Raw genomic sequence first — 17548 nt, 5'->3', positions numbered from 1 at the left:
TCACCGCGGTGAAGACACCATGGTAAGTCGCTCTAAGTATGTTGACTTCAGCTACGTTATTCATGTAGCTGAAGTTGCGTAACTTAGATCAATCACACCCCCAGTGTAGACCAGGCCTCTCTCTGCTCCTGCAGTGCAGCAACTCTGAGCTCAAGACGCTGTGCCTGGGTTCCGAGGGCCATGAGCTGCTTAGAGCAGGTCCATGTATACCCCCGCTTGACTGCAGGACAAGTCATCATTAATTTTGCAGTCTAGTCAGTAAGCTGGGTAGCCTCCCATCCACCAATAAATCTGTTTCTGGTCTTCTACCTCTAGAGTTATGGGGAAAGAGGCATTACTACAATTTTGAGTGAGTACTCTGGTGACCTAGGTTTTATTTTTCACTTGTAAGATAAAGGTTTTTAACATTATTCATTTAATCTGTTCTTTACTTGAGCCCACTAGAACCTAATTTAGCTGGCTACTACCCTCAGCTCCAATCTCCCTATGCAGTCCGTATGCCTTTGTTCTCAGTCTCAGTGCCTCTCTCTTCTTCTGTCTTGCAGACTACATGAAGGTTAGGAGGTACAGTCAAAAGAGAAACCATCTTGCTGGAAAAACATGTTGTACTAAGGGCTTGTGTACACATACAGTGTCGCTGCAGCACTTTAGTGAAGATGCTACTGCACCACTGGGAGAGCTTCTCCTGTCAGTGTAGTTAACACACCTCCATGAGAGACGGTAGCTGTGTCGATGGGAAATGCCCTCTCTTCGCTCATGGGTATGGATTTTTCACACCTCTGAGCGACACAGTTATATCGATGTAAGTTTGTAGTGTAGACCTGACCTGAGTCGCACCAACAGAAGTATCACATCCAGATTGTGACGTTATTATTTTGACTCAACAGGGGTTAAGACTCAACTAAAATGTTATATTTGAGTTGGAGCTGAAACAGCATAGACAAATTGGACTGAATTCAGAGGGGAGCAACAAAAATGTTAAAGTGTGGAAAATAAGATCTATGAGGAAATGTTAAGAGAGCCAGTCAAGTTCAGTTGAGAAGAGAATTCTGAAGGGAGACATGCTAGCTGTCTACAAACACGTAAAGGGATATTATAAAGAGAACTGGGACCAATTATTTGGGATCAATCAGGATAGAACAAGAATACTGGTCATAAGCTGTAGTAGGGAGATTTTAAGTTAACTGTTATTGGGAAAACTTTGTAACTGTAGAAAGATTTGGGCAACAGATAAAGTTGTCCAGAGGGATTGTGAAATCAATATTCTTGGGGACAGTCAAGGCTAAACTAGCCACCTCAGGGATAGTATAGGGACAATAAAATTAATCTCACTGTGGTGCATTGAGCTGAGTGAACTAAAATACTCACTTCTAAAGCTGGGAGACGATTCACAGCAAAGAACTTATTCAGTGCTCCTTTTAGATTGTTCTTTATTTAAAATAATTAAGCCAACAGTTCAGATGAACATGAGCCTATGAATTGCTTGCAAACTGTTTGCCATGAGTGTTTCATAGTGTATTCTATTCACTCTTCATAATTTGTTGTTTGTAGTGTGTGACTGGTCATGTAGGTTACATGGCATTTTTCAACACGCTGATTGGACGACTCCAAAGCCCACAGAGTTTCCAAAATGACCATGTGAACATTTCCAATGCAAATACATATTAGTGTTAGAATTCATGAGACTTTCCGTGAACAGTTTTACAAACAATTTTTCCTGGTATTACTATTTTTGTACAGCCAATAAAAGGGGTAAATACTATTCAATTGAATTCCTGGTTTTATTTAAATAAATATTTATATCTTTTAAAGTATTTACATAACTATGTTCTTTTCACAGCTATGAAAAAAGTGGACAGAAGGAAAAGGATAGCAGTGGAAGTATGAGCAGGGGAAAGGAGAGTAAACAGGAGAAAATGAGAAGGAACTAGGAAAAGGGGATTTGAAAAGGGAGAGAAAGAGATGGATGAAAGGGGAAAGAGGTTTTGTTTTTTAAATCCCAAAGGAAGCTATGGCAATGGGTTCTAGCCCATGAAAGCTTATGCCCAAATAAATTTGTTAATCTCTAAGGTGTCACAAGGACTCCTCGTTGTCATGGCAGAGAGAGACAGTCAAACTTTACATATAAAAATAGAAACATTTAACTGGCAATTCTTAAAGCTCGCAGATTAACATATTGAAATACCAACAACAATTTAAAATCAGCTGATGGAACGATCTTATTTATTTTTACTATCCTGGATGGGAAATGGCGGAGGGCTGTTGGTATTCTGTATTAACCTGCTACTGCTGTAACAGTTGTGAATGATGATTTTTTAAAGTTGCTGTAGTTATCTAGCTTTCTTCTGTGTGGTCACACACAGTACAGTGATAGCTGCAGAATTGCAGAAAGCCTGAAAACATCCTAAAAGTAGATTCTGAAAAAACACACAACTGCACTATCTTTGCTACTGAAACTGCCAGGGAAACTGCTGCTGAATTTCAAGATACTTTCGTTCAGCTAATGTTTTGGCTCAATGTGCTGTGCCTTATTAAGGAATTGCACTGCTGTTACTGCTGTGGTTTGGTTTATTACAGTATTAGAGCATTTTTATAAGGGATTTTATAAGCTTGCTAAATTTCCCACTGGTCCCCCTTTTTTACCTGAATCATTAGCCAAAGTTCAGGGCTATGCATGTCCTTTCCACTAGAAGAAGAAATTGACAGGAGCACCAGATATTTCCTTTGCTGTAGTCTTGTTTATTGGCAGAGATTATGCATAAAGTTCTGTTTCCCAGAACACAGTAAAAATTAAACAGGAGACAATTCCTTCGTGCGCAATTCCAAACTTGCCTTTCCAGCCAGCACTGTCTGTCCAAAATCTTTCTCTCAGGGTTACATTACCGTTGCTTGTTGTTGTCTGCTTGGTTTTTTGGCCTCTCCTGGCCCCTAGTTTCGTACACAGAGACAAAAACAGATCAAAGCCTTACCACTTGTGTTTTAAACTCCTTGGGTCATATGGTTTAGCTTCTGCTCAACCTGTTCCATGTGCTTGTGTTTTGGATGTCACTGGTATTGTTTCAGCCACTTTACCTTTATCTTAAATAAAGGGCAGCAGTAACACCCAATCCATGACAGCAAGATTTAACCCACTCCATACCACCACTTTGGAAATAAGTCTTGATTCTGGCCCCACTCCAACTTCCACTGAAGTCAATAGGAGTGTAAACTGGTGAGTAGTTTCAACAGTCAGGGAAATCGGAATAAAGCTCTTTTGTCTTTTCAGGCTTGTTTTTCAGGGCTCGTTTTATTGTTTACCAAACAAATAGCAACTCATCTGAAAAATACTGGACAATAAATCCCACAGGCATACCCAGCCAGGAAGGAATAGGACATACCCTTCCCCTTTGACCCAACTTCCCTTTTCTTTTATATATGCCCCAAATAGCAATGTGGAAGACCTGTTCATCCTTCACTGCAATGTCCTTACTTTGGCCTATTGACATCTGTGGCTTTATGTGCAATGACCACCAATAGACCTGGGCTGCCAATACAGATGGGAAAGAGTCATTTCTCTCACTTTTCTTCCTTGTCACTAACACATTTCTTCCTGTCTGCTCTTCCAGCAAACTAGCAGCTGCTAGTATTTTTCATATCTTCTCAGATATAGTTAAGACTGGGTCTCTTACTTGACAGTAGGGAGGCAGTAAATATACTTCACATTGGGTGCTGGGACTTTTAACTAGTTTCCCCAAGTGGACAATACATCTGTGACTGACCTCCATATTTACAACAAATAGTTTATTTCATAAGAGCTTCTGTAAAGATTGGCTTTACAAAATAAATCATTGTAATTGCTCTGGCTGGTCATCATGTAAGCCAAGCAGAATACACGTGGATATGTAATACTAGGTTATGAATGAAGTGTGTTTTCTGATGGGGTTTGAAGGAAAACAAAAATAACCAGAGTTAGATTTGCACCCCTGGTAAGTCCATGCTCAGTGAGATGTCATTTTTAGATATTTCCTGTGTTTTCTTTCACATGGTCTCAGTACGTCAGGCTCAGCTAAACGAAGAACTAAATTAAAACTGTCATTTCAGCTCATAAATAACAGATGTCTCACCCATTTAATTATTTATAGTCTTGAATCTTTCAAAAACGAAAATGACTATACACATTTTTAATGTAGTTCTTGGTAATTTGCTGCATGAATGATAAGATTCCAGATAATCCCAATACACAAACATGAAAAATAAAACTTTGACTGTCTCGCTTATCTTATGTGGCTGCTTCTTCGATCCCTTGTGAGTTTTTTTTTAAATTAAAATTTAAGTGAAATCTAATCACAACAAAATGATGTTCATACACTCACATTAATAATTTATCTCCCCGAGATCACAGTGCAGGTAGTATGGACATTAGAGATTCATTTGCTGCTTGAAAATCAATGCTTTTTGTGTGTGTGTGTAAGATTCATCTTTTCATCTGTGAGAGCTGTGTTTGGACGGATCACAACAAGTCTGAAATATTAATGCTGAAAGAAATTGACTGAGACTGTGCCAATATTTAAAAAAAAATGTCTTCTGTAGTCCTTAGCTAATGAGAAAATTCTGTCACTGGACTTAATGACTTATTCTCCTTTCATAAACATTGTTAATCTAATGAAAATTGGATTTATTCGGTTAACAAAGATTCATTAGCACAATACACAAAGAATTTAGATATACGAAACATGTTGTTATATTGGGGATTGGGTGAAATCTCCTTGAAATTGGAGAGTGTAACAGCCAGCCTACATTCAAGATAAATGAAAAAAGAGATTAAGCTCCTTTATGGAATAGATGGTTGAAACAATAGGAGCTACTGTCCAAAACACAGGCCATGAGCAAGCCAGTCAGGAATCTGAGCTATGTAGATGGAGGTTTTTCAGTGGGAGCTGCATAAACATGCAGGGGGGCTGGGTATTGGTTATTGATGGCGTTGTGAGTGTACGTGTGAGGGAGAATCACACACAGAAGCCACAGAGATGGCCAGAGAAGTGCTTGTATCATGACCTTGAGAATGTAAGCAGTGCTGAATTTGTGCCAGGGCTTGCCAGGACTGAGCCCCGGCATCTCTAAGCTTGGCACTTCCTAGCCCTGGCACCTCTGGGCTTGCCACGTCAGTTGTGAAAGTAAAAAAAGTTGCTTGAGCCCCAGCACCTGTTTCATTACAAATTGAGCCCTGAAGGTAAAAGAGAGCTTTTGGAAAAGGTGCTGGCTAGAAAGGGGTGTGAAACTGTGAGCAAAGAAACTGTTCTTTGATCTCTCTTGTGTTCAGGGAAACAGGACTTTGTATACATTCTTTGTAAAGAAACGGGGCTGCATTAAAGAAATATCTACCTCCGTCATCAATTTCTCCTCCTAATGGAAACAACTCACAGCACCCTAAATAGTGGCCAACCACTTGGTCAAAAGGAATAACAGTATTGGAAATCTGACTTTGGTACTTAAAGAAAAAAGCCTTGTACATATAAATTGAAGGAAATCTGACTTTCCTCATCCAAGTTTCTCATAACAGGGCTGATTCTGCCACATATAGAGTAGAGCTTACTCTGCAAGTAGTGTCACTGGTCAAATGCTCAGTAGGTCCACTGAACATATGATCCAACATACTGAAGTCAAGGGAGCTACAAAATCTTACACCAGCTGAAGAACAGACCCATTGATTTCAGTCAGTAATAGTTACTTTCAGGAGTTAAGGAACTGTACTGCTCAATGCAAGTGTGGCAGAATCTGTTCTCAAGTGAGTGACCGAGAGGAATAGTTTGCACTTGCAGCCTGCTGAAGGGAGGGCATGCTGGTTTCTAAACTGTGCAACTATTTTAAGGGGAATCTGACAAGCGCCAAGATGAACATACATAACAGCTTGTATTCAGTGCCTTCGTTGTCACTGATTTATTTAAAAGAAGGTTTAAACAAGCTACTTTTAAAATCATCACAGACGTTTTGTTTCCTCCTTGTATCCTTTCCTCACTGAACATTATTGAGACCATTCACAGGTGCAGATGACTGCCCTGAACTCTTCTACTTCTTAGAGGGAAGTTGGGCTGTTCACAACCAAAGCAGATGATAAATTATTGATTGAAACTCTTTTAGGGAAAATTGGGATTTTTGTGGAAAGTATCTGCTTTCAGTGAAAATTTTTGATTTTGTTGGTCTGAAATCCAGTAACTGAAAACTGCATATTTTTATTTTTCCTACAAAATGCTGAAATTTTGCATGTGAAAACCCTGTTTTCTGTTCAGCTATACTCATGAGAGTATTCTTTATTGGGCAATGACAATGTGATTGGTCCTGTACAAACAGAAGATGTCATGATTCCTCCTTGCCTTCAATGAACTCAGATGCTTATTCAAATCTGGAACTCTTCAACAGACATGAAGTGGTATCTTTAAAAGCGACTCTAGTTCAAGGGAGACTATTCAAATTTTCCTCAGGGTGCTGCTTTCTGCTTCAGTGGGTGCAGATTCTAATGGGCTTCTACAAAAGTTACTTGAAGTCCTGACAGTGGAATGGGTTGGTGGTGAGCCCTGTGAAGAGATCAACTGATGATGAATGCCTTGCTGCATCTGAGAGAAAGCAAGGGAATAACGAGATTAGTACTTTACTAGGTCCTAGGTTGTAAGCTACAACATGAATAGGGAAAAGTGGGTTCTGCAACTGCCTTAACAGGACACAACAACTAGAGTAGAAAGGATTCAGTTCAGTACTTTGTTTTAGTCTGTGAATCAAGAAGCCATAGGGCACTTGGGAGGAATGCAGAGTTTGGCTTTGGCTTTTCTCTGAATACTGCATGTATTAAAATTCACACTTTTAAGGGGAAACATGCTGTTTCTTATAAGCCCTTCATTTCTGAAATTTGTGTGTGTGCATGAACAAAATTCATGAATGGAGGGGGTGAGCAGGAAGTGAGTAGGATAAGGAGAAGTTCTTCGGCTTAGTAGGAAGTGACAGAGGAAATCTAAGTTGTGTGGGTGGGAAGGGAGCTGGCGAGTTGGTGGGTGGAAGCTGGAGAGGTGGAGAGGAGTACCTGGGCCCAGAGGATGGTGAGGAGAGGAGTACTTGAGAGCCAGTTGGTGGGGAAGGAGGAACAGATGGGTGCGGGAAGCTGGAGATGGAGGCAGCGAGTACAGTACTGGTAGGGAGTGGTAGGGCTGGGAGAGAAGTGGGTGAGAACTGAGTTTTTGGACACCTCGCAGAGAGATGGGCACATTGGGTCTTCTACCAGAAGTCTTGGTGGCCAGCAGTAGCTGCAACAGCTGTTAGCCAGTGGGGTTTAGAGGATCAGCAGGATGCTGCAGGCAGACCAGAAGAATCAGCAGGCTGGCTGGTGTGAGAGAGGAAGGGGGGGCTGCCAGTGACAGCAGGAGGGGAGGTGGGCCAGGCTAAAGAGCTGAGAGAGAGAAGGGGAATTGCTGCTAGGGCCTGATTTATAACTGTGAAGCTAGGACACATGTTTTTATGTGATACAGCTTCTGAAACATCAGGCCAAATGAGTTAAAACTTTATTAGCACAAAATATTAATTAATGCTAGTGAGTAATGTGTTCACTTTCATCTCTGCTGATTTATATGGAAAAATAAACACCAACTCTTCCAAGGGAAAGAATGTGGCTTCCAGTTCTGCACTGTAAATATTGTGATGTCAACATGTTGGTGCAGAAAGGAAGAAAGAAAGAGAACCAATAGAATAATACCTATTTTCCTAGCTGCCGGCACATCTTACAAGCTAAAAGGAGAACGACAAATTAGATTTGCAAAGAGATTTCAATATTAAGATTCCAGGGTACAGGGAGTGACAAAGGTAAGTAAGATAATGATTTCACGTCTCTGATTTTAAGTTGTGGCAGTGTCCCTTTAATGAAGCTTTGCACCCATGCAGAATTACAGACTGCAGCTTTTACTAGACACTGCCCTTTGCAAACTTTCTCAGAAATATTTTCCATCATTTTGACATTTCATTTAAAATGAAATATAGAAGATATTAGAAATTCATGTTCATGACAGGTATTATTTGTTTGTTTGACTTTGAAATATACTGAGAACACACATTAATGCACAGTGACTGAAGTGTTACCAGGGCGTGCGCCTGCATATTCATGGGGCACTTCCTCACTCCACAAGAAATAGTTGCAGCATCAGAAAAGGGCTGACCTTTTATAGTACTAAAATCCATGTGTGTACAACAATGAATAATTTAATAAGGGGCCAGTAAAAATGACCTCCTCACTGATATTTTTTAACCAACACAAGTAAAATATTGTCATAATTTTTCATCCCAAAGATGTACAACACACTAGTGTTTTGTAAGTTACTTCTCCTGTTTACGCAGGCGGCACTGAATTTCTGACCTAAAATATTACATGTAGGTAGCTGTAGCCATGTTTTAGCCATGGACGCCCGGTGCAGATTTTCACTGGGTTTCCACAAACATGCCCTCCCCTGTGCTCCAGTATCCCTCTACAGGGCTAGGACTGCTTGGAGTGCTGGCATTAGGGTGACCAGACAGCAAGTGTGAAAAATCAGGACAGGGGGTTGGGGCCTATATTTAAAAAAAGCCCCAAATATCGGAACTGTCCCTATAAAATTGGGACATCTGGTCACCCTAGCTGGCATCACCAAAGTGGAAGGTCCACACTTACCTGGGGAGTAGATTCTACACCTTATCCAATGGTCATGTAGTAGTCCCACTCCCTGGAGATGCAGAGCTATGATGCATGAGTCAGCACAGTGCCTCCTGGAGCTCCTACTGGAGCAATATGCCTCTATAGCGCTCTCGGCTAATGGGTAGGGCTTAGGCTATCACTAATGCTACAGTGCAGTCCGTAGTGAATTGTATATTCTAAGGATGTACAGTACTTTGTTTTAAACAGAGGGCATTTCCTGAGGGGTGCTGGAACTGTTTTTATAGTGGGGGTGCTGAGAGCCATTGAACCAAACTGTAAACCCTGTATTTGCTGGAAATCACTTCAAGCCAGGGGGTGCAGTAGCACCCCTAGTTCCAGCACCTATGTATTTACATTAGCTTAGAAGCCCTAGGTAGGAAAAGAGATGGGTATGTACTGGGATCCGGCTGTACAGAGACACGTGGGTGGGGTTTTGATTGACACAGATGCACATGATCAGAGCTGTAAATAAGCTGTATGGTGGCTGGAGCTATTTCAAGTACAACAGTCTATCGATCGGTAACTCCTGTTTGTTGAGCAGATGAAGATAAAATCCATTTGCATTTGAATTGACAGTTTCCTTCCTCAGTGATTTAACTATTGTATAAAGAACCCCCTCCACATTTATGATGATCTGATTAACTTTGTAATAACCCGATTACTCTTTTTCTAGTGCTATAAGCATTTCATTTTAAAATCCTTCTTAACAAAACATTTGCTAAAGAAAATGTCAACACTGACAATGTTGTTTTTGATTTATCTGATACATTCTGATGTGGATTTGCTCACTGTGAGAGCAGTATGGGACTTTTTTGTATCAAATCTCAATTTCACTTGACTTGGTGCTGGGTTTTGAGGTTTAATGCCGTCATGAACCTTAGCATACATTCTTGAAGAGGCTCCATGTTTGTGCCCCTAAAGTTGTGCATGCGGGTGTTAAAACACCGAGTAGACTTTTAGTTTCTCTAATGATGATGACAACGACATGGGCTGAACGTTGTTAATGCAGCTGGGAAGCTACTGAACCTTCCTCTTTGTCCAAGCTGAAACACCAGCATCCTTCTATTTAACTATAGCATTTTTTTAATGGAGGCCCAAATTCCATGCTGTATTGTATGTCTACTTTTTTATCCATAGTTGTTACAAGCACACATGAAAATGAGGTATCTGCATGTGCTAATGGCTAGCTGGGTGGTTGACTAGCCATTTGTCTGCAGTTTAGCAATATCTAGTTTTGGTAATATAAATGCCTTTTTATTATCAGTAAGTATTTCAGCAATCTGCCCATGGTTCAAGGATGGCAGTATAGCGGAAGTGATGACAGCAGTGGAAGGATTTAAATTTTATCTTCAGAGAATGTAAGTGCACAATTGTGTATGTGGATGGGCTTCTTTTTTATCTCTGGATGTGTGTTAAAATAGATGAGGTACACAGTATCTACTGATCTGCTCCCCATTCCAGCTTCTGCTTTCTGGAACTAAAGTCTGTCTCTGGAACTCCCCCCTCATCTTCAGGGGGCTTGAGTAGAATTTGAGGAAAGGTGACAGTTGGGGGTAGAGAAGAACCAGTTCTGAGGGAATCATCTTGGAAGTCAGATTTCTACAAATTTGAACCTTCAAATGGGTGGATGAGGTTGATTTGCTTCCAGCATCCGTGAACTAAACTAAAGGATTTAATCAGCTAATCCCTTCACACCCTGAACACCCTGGATATGTCTACACAGCAACTGGACACATGCAGCTGGCCCATGCTAGCTGACTCAGGCTCGCAAGCCTAAGGCTGATGCATTGCTGTGTAGACTTTTGGGCTTGGGCTGGAGCCTGGGCTCTAGGAGCTGCGGGCTGGGAGGGTTCCAGGGTGGGAGGGTCACAAAGCTCGGGCTCCAGCCCAAGCCCGGAAGTCTACATAGTAATGACACAGTCCTGCAGCCTGAGTCCTGCAAGCCCAAGTCAGCTGGTATGGGCCAGTCACAGGTTTTTCTTCCTGTGTAGACACACTCTCTAAAATTTGCAGAGCTCTCTTCATAATGTCTGATGTTGGTCCTGTATTCTAGTTTCAATTGCTGTGGTCCCTAAATTTTTTCAAAAGCTATCATTGGATTGTTTTTCCATACAAAGTGGTTTCTGAAGAAGAGCAGCTAATTATGTACTCTCTCTGCACACATCAGCATGTTGATTAATCTCATAAGGAATTATAGTCAGTGCCAATCATTGTCTAGCTGAAGGTCAAATTTTACCTCCCTCCGCTGTTGTCATTGGTCTTCCGTTACTAAATCTGTGAAGCATGTATATAATACTGGGATATATCCTCTTAAAAATGCATTTGTTATCAAAATTAGGATTTATTATGCAAAATGATGAAATCCACATCCACTTAGTGTGCAGAAAATACACTATTTATAGTTACTGGAGAAAAGGAACACTAAGAACAGCTCTAGATTTAGGAGTGTTTAAACCTCAAGGATGATACTTAGCCTTTATACACCTCTACCCCGATATAACGCTGCTTTACTGCATTCTATCTGAATTCGTGTTATATTGGGTCGCGTTATATCGGGGTAGAGGTGCATTTCTTTTGTGTGATAGATATTTGTGTGGAGGTACAAATGCCTCCAAATAGCATCCATATTCATGGATGACACTGCCTCTATTGTTCTAGCACTTCGATGATGCCATTACTGAAAGTGGTGCTTTTGGGGTTAGTGTCAGGATTGGTGCAATTCCATCCCCAGTGATGGCCACTAGTTCAGAGGAGATTGAGTAGGGAAGATGCATTTGAATAGGCACTATGTGTCTTTAGGTTTACTCTGTTTACAACTAATGGGCCAGCACCAAAGTTGCATTCTTTTTGTATTTGGCTTCTGGCCCAAATCATCCATACATCTAGTAGATTTAGGTGGTGGATAATTCCTGCTATGTAGGCCTGTCACTGTAGGTCCTATTCCTCCCCCTTCTGCTCCTGCATGAGAGGACTTGGCTGAGTAAAAGGGAGCATGCTCAGGATGCCATTAGGTCTGGCTGATCTCCACGGGCTGTGGCCAGCTTGCATAAGCTAGAGCAACTGTGATGGGGTAAATAATCCCTACACTGGGAAATACAGGGTTAATGAGTTATCATGGGCTCAATCGGTCATGCCCCTCCTCCCCCACACACCTGTGTGAGATGTCAGACTTAGTGGGAGGGGCTTAAAAGGTGAGACCACAGCACAGTAGAGGGCAGACAAGAGAGGAGAATAGGGCTCTAATCTTCAGCTCCTGCAAAAGGAAGGAACTTCTTGAACAACTGCTCCCTCATGTCCCCCTCCCTGGGGGGGGGGGGGGGCTGATGCTGAAGCACTATTGTGATATTGTGAAACTATTTCTAGAGTTTAGTCGATGAGCTGGATTGAGGCTACTGCTTAACAGGGCTTCTCTAGGTATGTCTACACTGTAATGGAAGGCCAGGGTTAGTGGAAATTGAGTCAGCTGACCTGTGTTAGGGCTTGTGTGTCTACATTGTATGTTAACCCTATGTTAAGACTTTTCTAACCCATGCTCAAATCGAGGGCTCTGGCTCCCACGCTGCGCTACAGAGTCTTAGTAATCATATCCCGCCCCCCCCAAATGTGGCCACTCTAACTCTAGGACCATGGTGCACTGTAGGAAAACTTAACTGCCAACCCTATATATTACCAGGAAGCAGCTTACTTTGCAGAATGCTTTATCAGTTTGCTCTCCACTGCAAACCCAGGAGTCTCTCTGTCAGTGTGCTTGCAGATCCATGATCAGAAGAGAAAGGGTTAACTCTGACCTGAGCTGCTGCCATATGCAAAATGGGGAGTGGCTTCCGTTTTCACCATAGTGGATTGCAGATTGTTGGGATAGAGAGGATTAAGGAAATTGTCCCATGGAATTGTGGGATAATTCTGGCTGACTCCCAGGACTCAAGCCAAGTGGAGCTGGGTCTACACTGAATAGCAATAGGTCTTGGACCCTGGATCCTGACTTAACTTGAGTTTAGACTCCCTAGCTCTGCAGGGTTGTGAGACCCTGGGTCCAAGTTCTGGGTTAGTGCAATTGCAGTGTACACGCAAGTGGGGGTTAGGCTTAAGCCCAGGCTCAAGCCCGGGCTTACATTGCAGTATAGACATACCCTCTGAGCACAGAGTCTCCTGCATGTTTGAGCGACAGTTCATTTGTGTCTGTTTGTTTCCTTCACTAACAACCCTGGAAAGGGTGAACTAGCCTGGAGCCAGATGGCAGGCTGTGTTACTGCTGTCTGGGCCTATGCAGTGGAACAGTGGGTGAGGCTGGATGAGGGCAAAGACCCAGTCCTGGGCCATAGGGTGTGCCTTGGGAGAGGAACACAGTGACAGCAGCCTAGAGCCAGACCCAAGATTGGGAAGCTGCAAAGGTGTCATAGAGTTTAAGGCCAGAAGGGACCATAAGATCATCTAGTCTGGCCTCCTGTATATCACAGGCCACTAATACCATCCAGCAGCCACACAGTAAACCCAAAACCATTTTTAATTTTAAGAATAATTAGTTTTCAGTATCTTGCCAAAAAGTTAAAAATTTTCAAGGAGGCAAATGCTATTTTCTGACCAGCTCTAGCAGAGGCAGATCTTGAGGAGGGAAAGGAGGGCAAGGGAGTGGAAGGAACCTGTATACTTCGGAATGGGACAAAATATCCCCAAAAAAATACTTGTATGTTCAATTCCATTCTTCTATGGCAAAGTTAGCCAAATGAAACCCACAAATAAGAAAAAGCTAAATTCTCTGCAATTTTATAGGGGTTTTGCCCATGAAACAAAATACATTTTACAGAGGAGTTATCAGTTGAGGGGACTTATGCCAATTTGCCTGAATCTGATTTTTGTCATTGAACTGGTTGTCATGTAGTGACACATTTTCTGATTAATATCTAATTCTGATGTGAAAGGAAGGCAGATAAATTGTCTCACTTATTAGCTTGTATAGCCTAATTAATGCCATCCTGAGTAAGGTGGAATCTTGCACTTAATTTTTTCTTTTGAGTAATTTAGATAGTTTGTCTTATCTCAATGGTAAAGACAAAGGAACTTCAGATTGATACCTTCTGGGACTTTGCTCTACCACATGTCAATCGATGAGACAGTAGTTCTGTTTCTGCTCCGTCCAGATCTGGGAGTTCAGGCTTATGGATTTCTTTCATATTAACCATTCCCAAAGTAACTTCATTCCTAATACCAGACTTGCAGCTTCACAGTTTGAAAAATGATGTTTGAATTCCCTGGAAATTGTGTCTAAGTAACCACTGCACTCTATCTGTTTTGTCAGTAGTGAATGCTGTTGAAATAATGATTTTCTTACATTTGGGAAATATCCAAAGTTATGGCTGAGATGCTGATCTTTGAAAGACACAATGAGATCTCTTTAGGAAAAAAAATTTGTGACATAGGACAGTATTCAGGAAGCTTCTAATTCTAACTCAACGTGGCAAATGTAACTTATTCATAGGGTACGTAAACTCATTACAAAATCTGGCACTCCTCACATTTGGCCAGAAAACCTATAGACATTAGAGCTGCAAAAGGGGCCTTCATATGCATTTACTACTTTTTCACATTTCCATTCATTTTGTCCCCATCATTTGATTGGAAGATGTCAACCACAGAAACTCCTGTGGCCTTACACTTTGTTTTGGCATTCTTCGTCACAGGACCAGCAGGTAGCAGGAAAGCTGATAATTCCTCTGAGCTTTTCAGTTCTCTGTAAATGATTCTTTCACCATCTTTCCAGGATTTGACCTTGGTGAGTAATTATTTCTTATGCTTGTTTTGTTCATTTTGCTGACATCGTCTTTCCCAGTGATGATTTAACTGATATTGACACTAAATATGCAATCTGTGTAAACTGACCAATGGATTCAGAGGGAAGGAATATGGAAACTTGTTTCAACCTGTTCCTTTGATTAGGGAATTACCTTTTCTACAACCTCACCCCCAAATTGCTACAGAATGACACCTAAATGTGCCACTACCCTGTTCAATGTGCTCTCTGACTTCCTTTCAGTTAAGTAACTTTTCATTCATTTTATTTTTAATCCCATACAGATTTTCTCAGCGTTATTTTAAACAGGTTTCTTTTTGACTAAATGCCAGTTACTTTATGCTGCTCTGAAAAGGAATTTTGAGGCCAGATATGGATGTCTTTTCATGTCCTTGAAGCATTTGCTATTGTGCTTCCAATGATGGTTCCAATGCTGAGTTATTTTTGCTGCAAATGGTACTGTGCAAAATAAACAAAACTCACTATGTAACTAAAAATTCTCCAGGTTGTCTGCTTTGATTCACCAATGAGTATATAATTGCAGCTAAGCCATGACCAAATCCCTTCTTTTTTACCTGTCTTTAGCCACCTCACAGCCATCTGTCTGAATTATTTGCTGTTGAATTCAATCTTGCAAAGTGTTAAGAACTTCATGGGAAGTGCACATGACTGACTTCACTGGGGGTTCAGGACGCTCAGCATCTTTCAGGAACAGGCCCTTTATACTTCAAATATTCATGCAGGTAGTTTTGCAAAGACCATTAGCTAGGATTAGTTGGCATCCCCTACTGGCAATCTATGCAGAGTGACCAAGCAGAGGGAGTGGATGCCCAGGATGGCTTTTGAATATCCTGCACCTTGTTGAAGTAGGCTCCACACTAGCTCTGAAAAAACTATCAGAGAGAGGATTAGTGGGGCCAGGCTGAGAAAGGGACGTCTGAATCCACACAGATCCAGTACCTGGGACCCTCTGCATATGAGTGCAAAAGGGCAATGGACATTATTCCAGCTGGCAGGCTGGAACATTTTGCTACAGAAGGGGCTGAGCTGCAACCCAATGACCTTCTCTTGAATTGGGGGTTTTGGTGAATTCTTCTCGCCCAACCACATTTTGTTACTTACACAAAATGTACTTATGGAGGCCTTATATTAATGGGTGGGTAGGAATTTCTTCTTGTGCTGATGTAGGAAATAAATTATCCTTTCGTCCCTAGCGGTGGCCATTCTAGGGTAGGGTTGTGGCCCATGGACCAAGCATGTTGCTGCCCATGCTATTTCCATTTTGTATATAAATTAAAGACGTCACTTTCTAGTGCTGTCAATTTAGTGTCTTTCTTCCAACTGGAAGTGGAAAGGAGATTAGAAAACTTCAGAATGTTCTAGAGAACTGTACAGCATCCACTTCTGACATAAATATCCACCCTGATTTGAAATGTCTGTTCTGCAGGAGAGTATTCTGCATTGTGGCCTTGCATAGCTAATTGTTTTTCCCCATGAAGCAATAACATGTGCAAACATGTCTCAGAATGAAATGCCACTCTGTCTGCTAGAAAATGTCTGAATGTCAATCAGCAATATGCTGTCTAGACATCTCTTGGAATAGACTGATGCCAACTGTTTCAATTTTATATTATATATGCTATATATTCTTTGAATCAGTCAGATATTTAGATTCCCATCTCATAATTCTAAAGCATTTGTCCCTTTTCTATAAAATAAAGACTCCTTAGTTGCATATCATAGACTAGTCTATCCAATAATGCCAAATAGTAAACCAGTTTCCAAAAAAATAAATCTGTTTTTTTTTCCATTGGAGATATAAAATGAGCACACTGTACTGGTAAAGATAGGTCTCTAGCACAGTGCTGAGCACAGGCAGTTACAGCCAGGATATTGGATGAGGATTCAAAATTACTTCTTAGTTATGTGACAGAAGAATATTCAAGAGGTGGAACTAGGAATAACCCGTGAATGTTGTCTGATTAAGTAGAAGGGCTGTATTGTTTAGTAAGCTATTAATCATCCATCACAGAAAACTAAATATTTGTCAGGATTTAAATCTGACTTTTTTAATACATGAATATGCATGGACACACACCAAACTGGCTGTGTACACATCACTTTCCCTTAAATATGTAAGAGGAATTTCTAAGTGAAATTTAGTACTTATGAAAGATGCCAAGTTGAGGGCATCTGAGTGAATTTCTATGTTGTCCACAGGATATGGACAATACAGAGAGCAGCTGTGCAACACCCCCCACACTCCCCTTTTAAACATCAACTCAGTCTGATTGCTCGAGATGAGAGGGTATATTTCTGTTTAGATCATGATCCTGCAGAGAATTATGCACATGCTTTAGTTTTGGCATATGAGTAGCCACACTGAGCTATGGGACTACTCACATGCTGAAAGTTAAGCACAGGCATAAATCATTGCCGTATTGGGATCTTAGTCTGTATCATAAATATTAAGGATGAAGGTCTGGAAATCTGGAGGGGTTATGCAAATAGAACATCATAATTTACATAATCATGAATATGCACAACCATATTTACATAACCCCTGCCAAGCTGCATTTTTGCAAAATAAAAGTACTGTATTGAGTGTGCCCTAGGTTGCCTCACCCTCACTATCCACTATCCCTGGAAACAGTTTCCATAGCAGGAGTTTTATTTGTAGAGGCCTCCCCCTGAAACATTTTCTCTTGCAGTGGTTCTGCCTAGGGAGGTTATTATTCTAGAGGATTTATTCCATAGCAGAGGAACTTATTTATGGTGTAATAGTTTTGATGAGTATTAAAGGTACGTTCTATCTTTGCTTGATACATTTCTTCACAAAATAAACATCTCAGGCAGTCCCAGGGCTATGAAAAGTTTGTACTAACTCACCTCATGCCATAGGTGGATTAGAAGTGGAGAAGTATTTCTTGATAAGAGCTTTGGACGAAGCTGCTGATGAAAGACTCATGAGTTATGACAATGAACTGATTCTGTCCCCAGCTACAGCCCCTTTATGAAGTTCTGGTGGTTTACAGTTGGTAGAACAGCATCCATCGGAATACAGCCTGTTTAAT

The sequence above is a fragment of the Gopherus evgoodei genome, chromosome 10 (assembly GCF_007399415.2).
Source record: "Gopherus evgoodei ecotype Sinaloan lineage chromosome 10, rGopEvg1_v1.p, whole genome shotgun sequence".
Classification (NCBI taxonomy): domain Eukaryota; kingdom Metazoa; phylum Chordata; order Testudines; family Testudinidae; genus Gopherus; species Gopherus evgoodei.
The sequence above is the reverse complement of the archived record's forward strand: the minus strand, read 5'-3'. Positions refer to the sequence as shown.